Source organism: Schistocerca cancellata, chromosome 1 (genome assembly GCF_023864275.1).
Source record: "Schistocerca cancellata isolate TAMUIC-IGC-003103 chromosome 1, iqSchCanc2.1, whole genome shotgun sequence".
Taxonomy (NCBI): Eukaryota; Metazoa; Arthropoda; class Insecta; order Orthoptera; family Acrididae; genus Schistocerca; species Schistocerca cancellata.
In genome coordinates, this window is record NC_064626.1 from 862,606,838 (window position 1) to 862,621,266 (window position 14,429).

Below are 14,429 nucleotides of genomic sequence, written 5' to 3' on the forward strand. Positions count from 1 at the left end.
TATACCTTGATCTGCCTGTAGTCCTTGAAAACAGAGAAATTAACACGAAAAACAGAGTTCTTCAACTTCAGTTTCCATCCTTTAGCACTGAGTTTTCGTAATGCCCGAATAGTGTGTGACCCCCGATTACAACATGATTTCTGAGCAGAGTTTCAAAAAATTAAAGTCTGTAGGAAATACTGGTAATTTTTTGTGTTATTCAACCACTCACCACATTTCTAGAAAAGCAGTAAACGATGTACAGACTAAGTATGTATTACTTGACTACTTAATTTAATATCTCTATTCTATGTATCTTGAAACTCAGGGAGTCGAAATTTTTCAACCTTTGTTCGATTTCTACGTTTATTACAGGATATAATAGGAATAGAAACCCGAAAATCTGTGGTGTCAGAAGCTGGTTAGGCCTGTTTTGAGCGGTTTTAACAGCCAGGTTAAACGGGACTGGAAAAAGAAACATGATATAACCGAAAACCGGATGTTTCAGCGATAGCCGCCATCCCTAGCTAGAAGACGCGATGGCGGTATCTGCATAGCGGCGGCGCATGCCGACAAGGACGCTTGCGTCACAGGCTGTGGGACAGCCCGGCGGCAGCCACGTTTCCCACGCGTTCTTTCGTTTCTAGGGAAAAACGCCACTGCCGCTGACGCTCCACTCCTCTCTACCCGTGATTAGCAACTCGACTGCGTGGACTGGTCCTTAGATGGCTATTCCGAATCGCAGCGGCCTCAAAATTCTGAGGATTTTCGAAACAAATAGAAAAATTTATGCAGTAAAGAAAACTGTTCATATCTGAGCAGGGCACACTGCTCTGAAACAATCCGTACTGATCGCAGAAGTAACGGGAATAAGAGGTTGAACCAAGTACAGAGAACCGATGCTTCGTCGTTTTCGTAATAGGAGGCTCCTTCAACTCCTCCCCTCCCATATTAAATAAGTGTCGTCTTCCAAACACAGTCATAGAAGATCTGTAATATAGTCCCTATAAAACCACGACAGTCATCACCAGTAGCAGAAGCATCAGCATCATCATCATAACTGTGCAGTTAGTAGTAAACTATGCTAACTGGATTTCTATTGTTGTGGTAGTTATTGTTTTTATAATGATATTCACAAACATCTCCTAATAATTATTACAGTTACCACTATAATCAAGATTTCCAGCCAAGTGCCTCAGTACTGGGCGAGTTGGCGCAGTGGTAGCACACTGGACACGCATTCGGGAGGACGACGGTTCAAACCCGCGTCCGGCCATCCTGATTTAGGGTTTCCGTGATTTCCCTAAATCGCTTCAGGCAAATGCTGGGATGGTTCCTTTGCAAGGGCACGGTCGACTTCCTTTCCATTCTGCCCTAATCCGATGCGACCGATGACCTGCTGTTTTCCCCGGTGGAGGTTCGAATCCTCCCTCGGGCATGGGTGTATGTGTTTGTCCTTAGGATAATTTAGGTTAAGTAGTGTGTAAGCTTAGGGACTGATGACCTTAGCAGTTAAGTCCCATAAGATTTCACACACATTTGAACATTTGAACCTCGCTGTTTGGTCCGCTCCCCCAAATCAATCAACCAATCAACAAACCAAAGTGCCTCAGCATCTACGCTAAGAGTATTGTTATTTGCATAGAAATACTAAGAATGATGAGTTGCTGTACAGGATGATCAGAAACAGTCTGAAAACTTGTAAGCGTGTTGCTGGGTAGGTCGTGCTGACAAATAACTGTTAAGACAAAAATTCGGTAAGTTGCAACGTTTCCGAGTTAATTAGCATTTTGAACTTAGGCAGTAAGACCGTAGCGCTCGAAAATTCAAACGGCCTGCCAGATACAATTAGCGTCAATGGTTCTCGTAGCGTACATGATAGCGCGCGAGACAGCGTTTGGTTCGGGTATGATCGTTACTATCGGCCCATATCGCATTTATACATCACTCTCGTTTTTCGTTTTAGGAAACCAAAGGAGGAACACGTTTGATGACACCTTCTCTGGCTGGCCGCTAGAATTCGCCCCCGTACGGCGTGCTTGGCTATTAAATTAAGTCGGAAAAGGCGCAAGTATAGATTTGTTTTTCTTAACAGTTATTTCTCAGCTGAACATATCCAGCAATATCTTTTAAAAGCTTTTCAAACTGATCAACGTATATACTCACATCAAATAAAGCTTTGTAGAGCCTCGGTTCCCAGAGCTCCTGGAGATAGACTTTGACTGTGGATATTGTATCACAGACACAGTCCCTTTGGCTCTTCAGAGATGTCACTAAACCCGCCCAAAGATGTAAAGAACTATGCATGAGCAGCGCTTATTAGACGGAGGGGGTCCCACAGTCGATCAGTTCCAGTCATTCCACCAGGAAGGAGGTACATGGCTCGAGTTGTCTGTAGTTAAAGCATGCCTGGACGATCAATACCGCCGTTCGATCGCGTGCGCATTGTTACTTTGTTCCAGGGAAGACTCTCAATAGGCGACTTGGAGTGAACCAAAGCGATGTTGTTCGGACATGGAGGAGATACAGAGAGCCAGGAACTGTCGATGACACGCCTCGCTCAGGCCGCCCAAGGGCTACTACTGCAGTGGATGACCGCTACCTACGGATCATGACTCGGAGGAACCCTGACAGCAACGCCACCGTGTTGAATAATGCTGCATGATGCCCAACTTCACTCCCGACGTCCATGGTGAGGTCCATCTTTGCAACTACGACACCATGCAGCGCGGTACAGATGGGCCCAACAACATGCCGAATGGACCGCTCAGGACTGGCATCTCTTTCTCTTCACCGAGCAGTGTCGCATATGCCTTCAACCAGACAATCGTCGGAGACGTGTTTGGAGGCAACCCGGTCAGGCTGAACGCCTTAGACACACTCTCCAGCGTGTGGAGCAAGGTGGGGCTCCCTGCTGTTATGGAGTGGCATTATGTGGGGCCGACTTACACCGCTGGTGGTCATGGAAGGCGCTGTAACGGCTGTACATGAAGGCCATTCTCCGACCGATACTGCAACCATATCGGCAGCATATTGGCGAGCATTCGTCTTCACATCTTGTGAATGAGTTCAGGATAACGCCATCGCTCGACTAGAGTGGCCAGCATGTTCTCAGACATGAACCCTATCGAACATGAGTGGGATAGATTGAAAAGGGCTGTTTATGGACGACGTGATCCACCAACCACTCTGAGGGATCTACGCCGAATCGCCGTTGAGGTGTGGTACAGTGTGGACCAAGAGTGCCTTGATGAACTTTTGGACAGTATGTCATGACGAATACAGGCATGCATCAATGCAAGAGAACGCCTGCTATTGGGTGTTACAGGTACCGTTGTGTATAGCAATCTAGACCACCACCCCTGAAGGTCTCGCTGTATGGTGGTACAACATGCAATATGTGATTTTCATGGGCAATAAAAAGGGCGAAAATGATGGATATGTTTATCTCTATTCCAGTTGTCTGAACAGGTTCCGGAACTCACGGAACCGTGATGAAGCAACACTTTTTTTATGTATGGGTAGTATGTAGAATCTGCATGTCCTTCTCTTATCAGATAAAATAAAGAAATCGAAGTAACTGATAAAGATAATCCAGTTGTTTCGCTATTTGGTGTGGTGAAGAGAACGTGATACTAATCCTGGGCGGTCCATTCGGCATGTTGTTGGGCCGATCTGTACCGCTCTGCGTGGTGTCATGGTTGCAAAGATGGATATCGCCATGGACGTCGGGAATGAAGTTGCGCATCAAGTTATCTTCTTCAACATGATATTCTCAAACTGCGACTAGCAGTTTTCGCATGGTATTCCCAGCCATGAATACTGGTACAACTGCAGCGTAAAATTGTGACTCAGGTTTCAACTCATCTACCCACTTTTAAATTATGTTATTAGTTGCTTAGAACTGTGAAACGCGTTGCAGAAAATTTAATCGTCCAAGATGAGTTGACACAGACATGCAACAGACTTCGCAATTCTATGTTCCAGTTTGCACGACCACAGAGCGAACAGATAGTGGGATGAACGGGAAGTAGTTGCCCCTCGTGGGCCTCCGGAGGAAATGAAGGCTGGCAGAGCGATAGGGAAACGCGACGCAGGGCGTGTCAACAGCAGCGCTAGCGCGTGCGTCGCTGCCGCGTCACGATAGCCGGGGCACGCGATGGCGCAGCGTCACACGCACACACACACACACACACACACACACAGCGGCCGGTGATGCCAGCCACAACGTCTCTGCCTCTGGCAACGTCATTTCATCAGCTGACTGACCACTAGGGATTCAAACTAGGGTACAACTGAATATCTGCTACTCCAATTGGAATTAAGAGCCGGCCGGGGTGGCCGAGCGGTTCTAGGCGCTACAGTCTGGAACCGCGCGACCGTTACGGTCGCAGGTTCGAATCCTGCCTCGGGCATTGATGTGTGTGATGTCCTTAGGTTAGTTAGGTTTAAGTAGTTCTAAGTTCTAGGTGACTGATGACCTCAGAAGTTAAGTCCCATAGTGCTCAGAGCCATTTGAACCATTTTTGGAATTAAGATGTCAAATTACTAACAAACAGGGGCTGTCATGAAGTTAATAGCGAAGAACAATAAAAGGAGAGGCAGAGTAAACGATATGTTCCTAATACATTGCCTGACAAAAGAAGTGAATGAAACTTTGCTCATGTAGACGCCATCGGCAGGTATTTAAATGAGTTGCAATATTTTCTGTGACAGGTAACGCGGCCACCAGGGTGCATTAGTGTTAGTGTTTAGTGTTGTTACCAGGCCTCGTAGGATATACAACGGAGAAGAACGGCATCAGAAGTTGAGAGATCACGGTTGAGGGCACGAAGATGCCGCATACTCTTGTGAGAGATCATTAGCGACGCCTGACAGATTTTGAAAGGGGCCTTACCTGGGTCTTCATTTGGCCGGCTGGTCGAATCGTGCAATATCCAGTTTTTTGAGGAATTTTGATGTGACTGGGGCTCCATGTTGGACTACATGAAAATATGAGAACAGTAATAATCGTCGCCAAGGCTCCAGTCAACCAGGTGTGACCACCACAAGGGAACAAGCACATCGTAAGGTCTTCTCAGATGCACGTGCCTCCCGAGAACAAACAACAAAATCCCTGGTGCATTCTTTGTCACTATGTGTCATGGCCTTCACATTTACGCAGTGGATTACTTATTTCTGCAAAACTTGACCGTAACGATTAACAATTTGTTTCTTGATGAATTGCCAGCCTGGGATGGCCGAACGGTTCTAGGCGCTACATTCTGGAACCGCGCGACCGCTACTGTCGCAAGTTCGAATCCTGCCTCGGGCATGGATGTGTGTGATGTCCTTAGGTTAGTTAGATTTAAGTAGTTCTAAGTTCTAGGGGACTGATGACCTCAGAATTTAAGTCCCATAGTGGTCAGAGCCATTTGTTGATGAATTCCTGTTTTCACGAGCTCCCCAATGACTTTATATAAAATACTGTACCAAAAAGGAAAAATTCCTTCAAAATTTTCGTAGTTAAAGAAATCGCTAAACTGTAATATACGAGGGTTGCGCAAAAAGTAATGCACCGAATTTTTTTTCTCAGCGAAAAACAATGCTAGGAATGCGAAACGTTACGCATGTCTTATTTGAAGTCTCCTGAATGAGCGTGCCAAGTTTCTGTCATTTCCTACAGATAGCGTAGCTGCAGGACAGTTTCAAAATGGCGTTTGTAGGTGATGTACGTTACAACCAATGTGCTGTCATTGAATTTCTCACTGCAGACAAAGGAATCTGTGGGGAATAATTCACAAACGCTATGGAGCATCTGCTGTCGACAGAGGAACAATTAGTCGCTGGGCACGGAGGGTGAGGTCATCAGAAGGCGGTTTGGCGGAGCTCCACGATTAGCAGCGGTCTGGGAGACCATCCACGGCTCACACCTGACAGCCCTGACCCAGCCCCCTCGGACTGCTACTTTTTTGGGCCATTAAAGGATGCCATTCGTGGAAGACATTTTGAGGACGATGAGGAGGTGATTCACACAGCAAAGCACTGGCTCCGCCACCAGGACAAGGATTGGTACCGTCAGGGCATACACGCCCTTGTCTCGCGCTGGAGGAGGGCCATAGAACGGGATGGAGATAACGTGGAAAAATAGGGTGTGTATATAAAGCTCTGTTGTTTCGTGTGTGTAATTCTCATTATGTTCAACAAAGAATTGTTGAAGAAAAAAATGCGATGCATTACTTTCTAGGCAACCTTCGTATGAAATATTAATAAAATTTTACGAATATCCAAAACCCGTAATGACATCTTCTCTACTCTCAGAGAACGGATTTTATGTTTTTCTGTTTCTAAACACCATAGATCAGAGACTAGCTGCAAATGGACTAGAGATTACCGTCTCATGTGTAAGCTGCTAGTTAAGACTATGACACAGAAGGCTGTGTGTTTGGAGAGGTGCCTTGACCAGGAAGCATGGCTGCTGATCAGTGGTACCGCGCCGTGTTGAACGACGAATCGCTGGTCCGCACCACTACGGATGATATCGTCTGTGAGTATGGCGACCATCTGGGAAGAGGTTTTATACTTCTATTGTTTTGGAGTGGCACTGCGGTGTTACCCCTGGTGTCGTGCTGTGCTGAGCCATCGAGTGTGACTCCAGGTTACGGATGGTAGTCACTGAAGAAATTCAGTCAGCACAGAGGAACGTCACGGACAATCTGCATCCTCAAGCGTTGTCTCTCGTACGGCAGTACCGTGGCACCATTTTTAAACACGACTTTGTTCATCCATCAAGGCACGTGTCTCGATGGGCTATGTACTTGATGTTGAGGCACTTCCGTGGCCACCAAGGTCACCACGTCTGTCCCCGACAGAACACATGTGGGACCGGCTCGTTTGTCAACTTCATCCCAGACCCAATATCAGTGATATCAAGAACCAGTTATAACACTCGTAGGCCAGCTTGCCCCAGGAGAAGATACTACGGCTTTATGATGCTCCAACCGAGTCAGTCCATGCATCCAGGCCAGGAAGGGTGCAAGGTCACACTGATAAATGGACTCATACTGCCAAGTTCTTTGTAAATTTGACTAAATTTTGTAGACAGATCAGTACCATCACATATCGCCGGACCGGTGAAGTTTCGTTTCGTTTCCTCCTCCCTTTCTACGCGCTTCACTTTTTTTGTCAGGCAGTGTATTTTTAATTTTTCTCTACGTACACTCTGTTTCCTCATTATGGATATTCTGCTACTGCAGACTCTGAAGCACTCTGTTTATTCACAGCTTCTCGCCATCGCCGGAAAAACCTTTTTCAAAATGTGTTTTTTTTTTCAGTTAACAAAAGTGAAAGATATCAGTTGGTATCTTTGCAGTGATCTCTCAAAAGCCTGCCGCAGTTTCAGATTTTAGTAGTTCCCAGCATGCTGACTACGTGACTGCACTGTGCCTCTGTCACTTGCGTATTGCGTATCAATCTAATTTAAGCCATAAAATCCCGTGAGTCATACCTAGACTAAATAGAACCAACTTCCTAATCTCGTGTTCTTTAGTCTGATGTTGCAGAGGATAGAGTTTGAATTAGTCACGACCATTACATAGCTGGTAGACAAAGGCAGGAAACAATATCGTCAGCTCACCTGAAAGTCGTGGCCAGATGAAATATCATGCCTCGTAGAAAACTAAAATCGTTTGCACTCCAAAACTTCGTCAAATGTTACTTTACACACAAGTATTAGTGTGTTTAGTGTCTGTGTAGTCTATTGCATTGTGTTACCTCAAGAGCATATACTGCAGTGATTATATGAGTTCATATGTGGTAACTTTATTTTCCGTTTCAACAGTACTTACAGACAGTTTATAATTTATATCACTTCAGCATTTGCGCCTAATTTCGTTCATCGGAATCTATGTTTTTTGGGAAGTCTGCAACTGTGTCATTCATGATGTAAATAATGAAAAACTACGCCAACTATGTAATTTTTCATGCTTAGTACAACGCGTTACGATAGTTTATTCTAATTTTGGAGTGCATTTGTCTACATAAATATTTACTGTGACGTTTGCGTGTTTGATTTTCTACCTCTAATGGTTCAAATGGCTCTAAGCACTATGGGACTTAACATATGAGGTCATCAGTCCCCTAGACTTGGAACTACTTAAACCTAACTAAGCTAAGGACATCACACACATCCATGCCCGAGGCAGGGTTTGAACTTGCGACCGTAGCAGCAGCGCCTAGAACCACTCGGCCACAGCGGCCGGCTTTCTACCTCTCTTGCACTGTAGTTGTCTTATTGAAGTTACACAAAGTATCGACACGCCAATCATAGCTTACACTGTTTGTTTTTGTAATCATTTATATTACAGAGATGATGTTAAATAATACAGTTTAAATAAAAGACAGTTTGATTTTCAAATTGCTTTAATACTCGGACAGTTGGCAGTGTAGCTCTTGATCTGATCGTTCACATCAAGTTATATATTTGGAATTAGAAGGTAGTGTTTGTTTACAAGCGTGGTAGACTGTCCAGACGATACAATGCCAAGCAAAAGTAAAACCCGTTTTGATGTAAGACAAAGTATGATTTTTCATAAAGCGAAAGGCAAAACAAAATTATGGACAAAGCTGTCATGCTGAACATGAATAAGAGTATTGTGGCACATATCGTCAGACGACTGAAAAACGAGGACCATATAGATTCTGTTCCACAGTAGGGCCATCCAAAGACGTTCGATGCACGTGGTGAGAGGAATCTACGAGGGATATTCGGAAACTAAGTTCCGATCGGTCAAGAAATAGAAACCACTGTGAAAATCTAATAAAGCTTTGCACATATGTTGAAACGTCTCTGTGAAGTCGTTTCATAAGACGCTTGTCGAATTCGGTACAACTTATTCACTTTAATACCTGATTTTAGCTCAATTCATGAACTCTTCCAGAAAGACTGAGAACTCAAATAAGGCCAATTGGATATTATATGTGTGTTTTAATGTGGGGTTTCGGTTTTGTTTTGTGGGAAACGCTGAGAGCAGACGATGTTGCTTCTCGTTCGAAGTAGAGCACAGGATGACCCAATACCTGAACAGAGAGGTTTACCCATCTTAGTCGAAGGCTGTGTCGAAGGCTGTTTTTGTGTGTGAGGTTGGTGACGGAGGGCTACCCCTCTGGTAGCTTCAGCTGCACGGGGAGCTACGTAATCTAGAAAGAGAAAGGGGCACTCTTCGGTGAACGCTTGGTGAGTACGGATCGTAGCTCTTAAGGGGGGTTTCAGGTGATAGGAAGCAGGTTGAGTTAGGACTTCGTTATGTTTAACTGGTGAAACACTTAAGAACTTCAGCTTAACTGGAGCGTGTGAAGCGAGTTATTTTTCCGAATATGCCATAATTATATTGCTTTAAATAGGCGATTTTTGAGTGTTTGAGTTAGAAGTGTGGAAATTACTTTGTTCATTTTGAACAACGATGAAGTAGAATTTCAAACGGTAAATCTGATTAGGAAAAGCTGGTTAGGATCACTTCAACCGTACGTGAGTGTAATACTGTGTCGAAGCGAGTATGATTTTTAATGATTTTTAATCTTATATTTTGTGGAAGTTGCTTTGGTCTTTGTGTGCGATTTTGTGCCACGTGTTTGGTAATCAATGACCCTTCTGGTCCACCACGGCACCACAATAGGCTTTATTTTAATAGTTTGCTTGTTTAATGAGCTATAATTTCTGCAAGAATATCTGTTCTTTCGTGCGCTTTCTACAAAGCAGCTCAACAGTTTGATTCGGAATGCACCGCGTGCTCTATTTCGGCCGTTTGCAAGCAGCAGACGCAGTTAGTATGTTGAATAATTATCGCACAACCTCGTGCATTGGTTAAACCTCTGTCCAGAATAGTGCATGCGTAGAATCGTAATGCGAATCTCACTAAGGTATTTTTGTAGTATGAATGCAAAGGAGATGACAGTATCATTGTCTCTCAGCCTCGTTTTCTGTGTTTTCTTCTTGCTGTAGTTAAATTCCGCTCTGTTACATTCCCACGTAATTCTTACTTAAATATTTCTAGTCAAGCACCAGTTATGTGTAGTTAGGATGTGCAACCAAATACTTAGATACAATAAATAATCTACGTGAAAGATAAATTCTGTGGTGTTGATCTTACCAACTTAGTTCGATTTTCAATCCTGAGTTAATCAAGTTGCTTCATGCACGACATGGAGTGCTATTTATCTGGCTCCTTAAAGAAATTTGCATACTTGTAAATAAATTATTAAAACAATCAAACTAATAATTTTCCAGCTCCGTTTGTTTCTAAATAGTTAGGAAGGGCTTGGGCCAGTGGCGCCCCTGAATTTCTCAATTTTTATCATTATTTGTGTGAGAGAAGCAGCTAGAAATGCGAGATAACGTATATGGCTCGATGAGAAAAGTCGTAAAGATAGTAATACGTTACAATGTGTTCGACAGGGTCTCTAGTAACCCTGTCAGTTGCATCACTTCGCTCTTTTCAGTTCTGAGCGCATGGTGATCACATAAAGATGCCTAGAAAATAGTGTCTCCCGCTAAGTATGAGGTCCTGGTGAAAGATTTCGCCTGATGTTATGCAGCCCACATTACAGAACTGTCTTACGATTCCTACTTTGTGACAATTCTCGGTCGCAATCTGCAGGGGCAATGAAAATGCTCCTGCAGCGTTTTCGATGGGAAGTGTTTGATCACCCGCAATACAGCCGGTAATTGGCTCCCTCTGTGTTTCATTCTGCTCACATTAACTACTGGCTATGAAGACAACATTTTGGCACAACGAGCTATGGATAAGCGTAGAGAATTGGCGGGAAGCACAGCCGGCTGCCTTCTATGACGAGGGTATTGGAAAGTTGGTATAACGGTGCGACAGATGTCCTAGCTCGAGCGGCGACAATGTAGAGAAGTAGCTGGAAGGTGGAGCAACTGTCACAAATAAAACATTTCTGATTTTCAGTGTAGTTTCCATTTCGCGACTGATCGGAACTTACTTTCTGTACAAGCCTTGTAATACGTAAGGTAAAGAAGGGTAGTACACGCAGTGCACCAAAATTAGCAGGTGAGTTTCTAAACAAGACTGGAAAGCAGGTACGTCCCCAAGTGATTCTCAGGGCGTTGAAAGATAATAGCTGCAACAGTAGAATGGCTAGGAAGAATGAAAAGAAGAGATTGGACTTTGCTAAAGAATTTATTACGAAGGAAGAAACATGGCGGAACGACGTCAGTTTTATCAAGGAAAGTAAAGTTAACGCTTTTTGATCGAACGAACAACGGACGGTGTGATGGAAGAATAAAAGATTTAGTCACAAACGTTAAGCCGACAGTAAAGCATGGAGTGGCAGTGTTCCTGTCTGTGGCTATATATCCACATTTGGACAGGGCGAAGTAGTGTTCGTCGACCGTATTATCGACAAATATGTCTAACTCAACATATTAAAAAACAATTTACGCAAAAATCTGAAAAAATGAGGTTGTCAAACACGTTCAAGTTTTACCAGGCCAATGACCCGAAACATAAGGCTCGCACCGTGCAGGAATATTTGTTGTACAATTGCCCGAAAGTCTTAAAACAGCTATCTCAGTCACCAGACCTTGACCATATTAAGAATGTGTGGGGAGAAAGTTACGTTAATAAAGTTTATGCTATTATTTACAAGATATATAACTTAAAATAATACTGGGTTACGTGTTTTTTTGTTTTGTTACGAATAAAATTACGATGCTACAAAACAAAAATCTCATAGTGTCCAAATATTAACGTTGCTCACTGCATTAAATTTAAAAATAGTACTCTTAGTGTCCATAGTTCTGCAGTGAATCACTTCAAATTATCTTCACTCCACTCGCTTTTCTTCCACTGTCGATCACAGCTTGACGTTTTGCGCATTGGAGCATCGGACGCAGAAGTTCATTTGCGCTCTTATTTATGCACTATTCATGTCCGTGAGCTGCTAGAGCAAACATCTGTCGCTGACTGATATGGACATTGACATCAACAGTCGAAAGTATAATCAGAGCTTCTTCTCTGCTACGTCTAGCAGGCATCCAGTGTCACCAGGCAATAGCAGCTTTTGTTTTACGTCGTATTTAAAGCCGATATTTACTCAATGTTCGAACGGCAGCCAATAGTCACGGCTCTTTAAGATGATGATGATGATGTCCCATACTCCGAGGAACGTAGGGGACGATGCGAGGAGACCCGCACCGCCGTAGTAGGCAAGGTCCTAACGGAGGTGGTTTGCCATTGCCGTAATGGGGATGAATGATGATGATGATGATGATGAAGACGACACAACAACGCCCAGTCATCTCGAGGTAGGAAAAATCCCTGACCCTCGCCGGGAATCGAACCCGGGACCCCGTGAGCTGGAAGCGAGAACGCTACCGCAAGACCACGAGCTGCGGACTGTAAGAAGTACTCGTCTGTCAGCAGTTTCGACTGCTGTCGAAAGAGCACATGTACCGGGGGCGCGCTGCCCTAAGGAGACAGAACGTCGACTGTGAAACCAAGGCTGGCAGCACTACGTGACTCCGTGCTTACGCTGCAAAAGACATGACACACCATATTCCGGGTCTTCACATTCACGCATTGGCTTCCTTATTTCTCCAAAACTTGACGGTAGGGATTAACAGATTTCTACTTGATGAACTCATGTTTTCATGAGCTCTTCAATGACTTTATAAAAATACTGTACCACAAAAAACAAAGAGAAATTCCATCAAAATATTCGTAGACAAAGCAATCACCGAACTGCAGTATATGAAATAATAAAATTCTACGAGTGTCCAAAAACCGTGGTGACTTCTTCTCTACTTTCAAGGTACGGTTCCTATGCTTCTAAACACACTCAACGTCGTTTCTATTTGAAAGGAAGTTTCACGATTATCGCTCTCAGGTGGCACGCGACAGCTGCTTGCTATGCTAAAGATAAGCCACTCGCAAATTACCCACACATAGATTAAACCTCACTTCGGTGAGGTGCGGGAGTTGCTTTCTAAGCAAATAAACATATGTATGGGCGCCCCGTAACAAAGAACGTACATTCCGTGGACTGGAAGAAAGGTACCCTACCTGTGGATAAACGTAAAATAAACTGCACAAGCAGTGGAAAAATCCGACGGCTTTCGAACGTGCACTTACTGAAAATTCTTTGGACTCTGGCTCGTGGAAAAAATGTCTAGGGGAAAAGCCACAAAGTCATATGAAGAAGCATACCGAGTACTTCCCTGTAGTAGGCAGGAGGAAAGGAAGTTTGAGGTTTTAGGGAGGAAGGCGATAAAATGTAGGACTGTTGTATAACATGCGAGCTGTGACCACATACCTCTACCGCACTGAAATCCAAACAAATTACAATCAACAAGTCGGCGATTTCAGCAGGGCAACCTACACTGTCGATTTCTAGAAACAACTAACGCCAGTTGTGGTACACACTGTGGGTCTACTAAAACAATTTCAATGGCTGCTGCTCAGCTCTCTAAGCTGGAATTAGCAGCAGGCTGTTTGCTGATGACGCTGTAGCGTACTGGAAAGTATCATCCTTGATTGACTGTAGAAGGATACATGATGTCTTGGTGGAATTTCTGTTTGGTGCGATGAGTGGCAGTTTGCTATAAATGTGGGACGTGAATTAGAACGAGCTCCTGCTTCCGTGGCCGTGGTCGCTAACGCACGCTTGTGCGGCAGCGCTCGACCCGGGATCCAGGAAAAAAATTTCACTACCAGTATTTGGTCGGTAAGGGGAGGAGAGTTGGTGACTTAAAGTTCATGATCACCAGACTTCAAGCCAATTCTTTTTTTTTTTTTTTTCTTTTGCGTGTGCCGTTTTTCTCGCGGAGACGCAGGGTCGGCATGGTTAATCGGATGTGGCAATGTTAGTTGAAGGAGTGGCCGGATGCCCTTCCTCCCGCCACCCCATACGCCCCAGGAAGGAATTAGTGTACCCCAACTGTCTGCGACTAGGGTAATCCATGAAGTAGTGCGGAAGTTGTCAGATGTTTGCGAGCCGTGTAACTGAGGCGGGACGTGGAGACCAGCCCGGTATTCACCTAGGGGATGTGGAAAACCGCCTAAAAACCACATCCAGGCTGGCCGGCGCACCGGCCCTCGTCGTTAATCCGCCGGGCGGATTCGATCCGGAGCCGGCGCGCCTACCCGAGTCCAGGAAGCAGCGCGTTAGCGCGCTCGGCTAACATGGCGGGTCCAGACTTCGCGCCAATGTCCTTGTCTAAATAACAAACTCCTCCGCAGTGAAGTGAGGGCGTGACACTGTTGACGATGACCCGTCCGTCGGATGGTAACGGTAAGCTTGGCAGCCTCCTTGGTGCAGTTCGCGAAGGATAGGCTATGTGCCGGCACCGGGTTTCACCATCTCCCTCCACACACACACACGAGATACACATGTAATGTTACTAATTATGTAATGAGGCTGGTTGTAACTAAATAAAGAAAAAGATTGGAACT

General features: G+C 44.6%; 1 protein-coding gene across 1 annotated transcript in view; it reads right to left on the reverse strand.

The window, feature by feature from the left end:
* LOC126189402 (CD63 antigen-like) overlaps positions 1 to 14,429 on the reverse strand; it is a 434,175-nt gene that overhangs the window by 219,999 nt on the left and 199,747 nt on the right. The window lies entirely within an intron of this gene.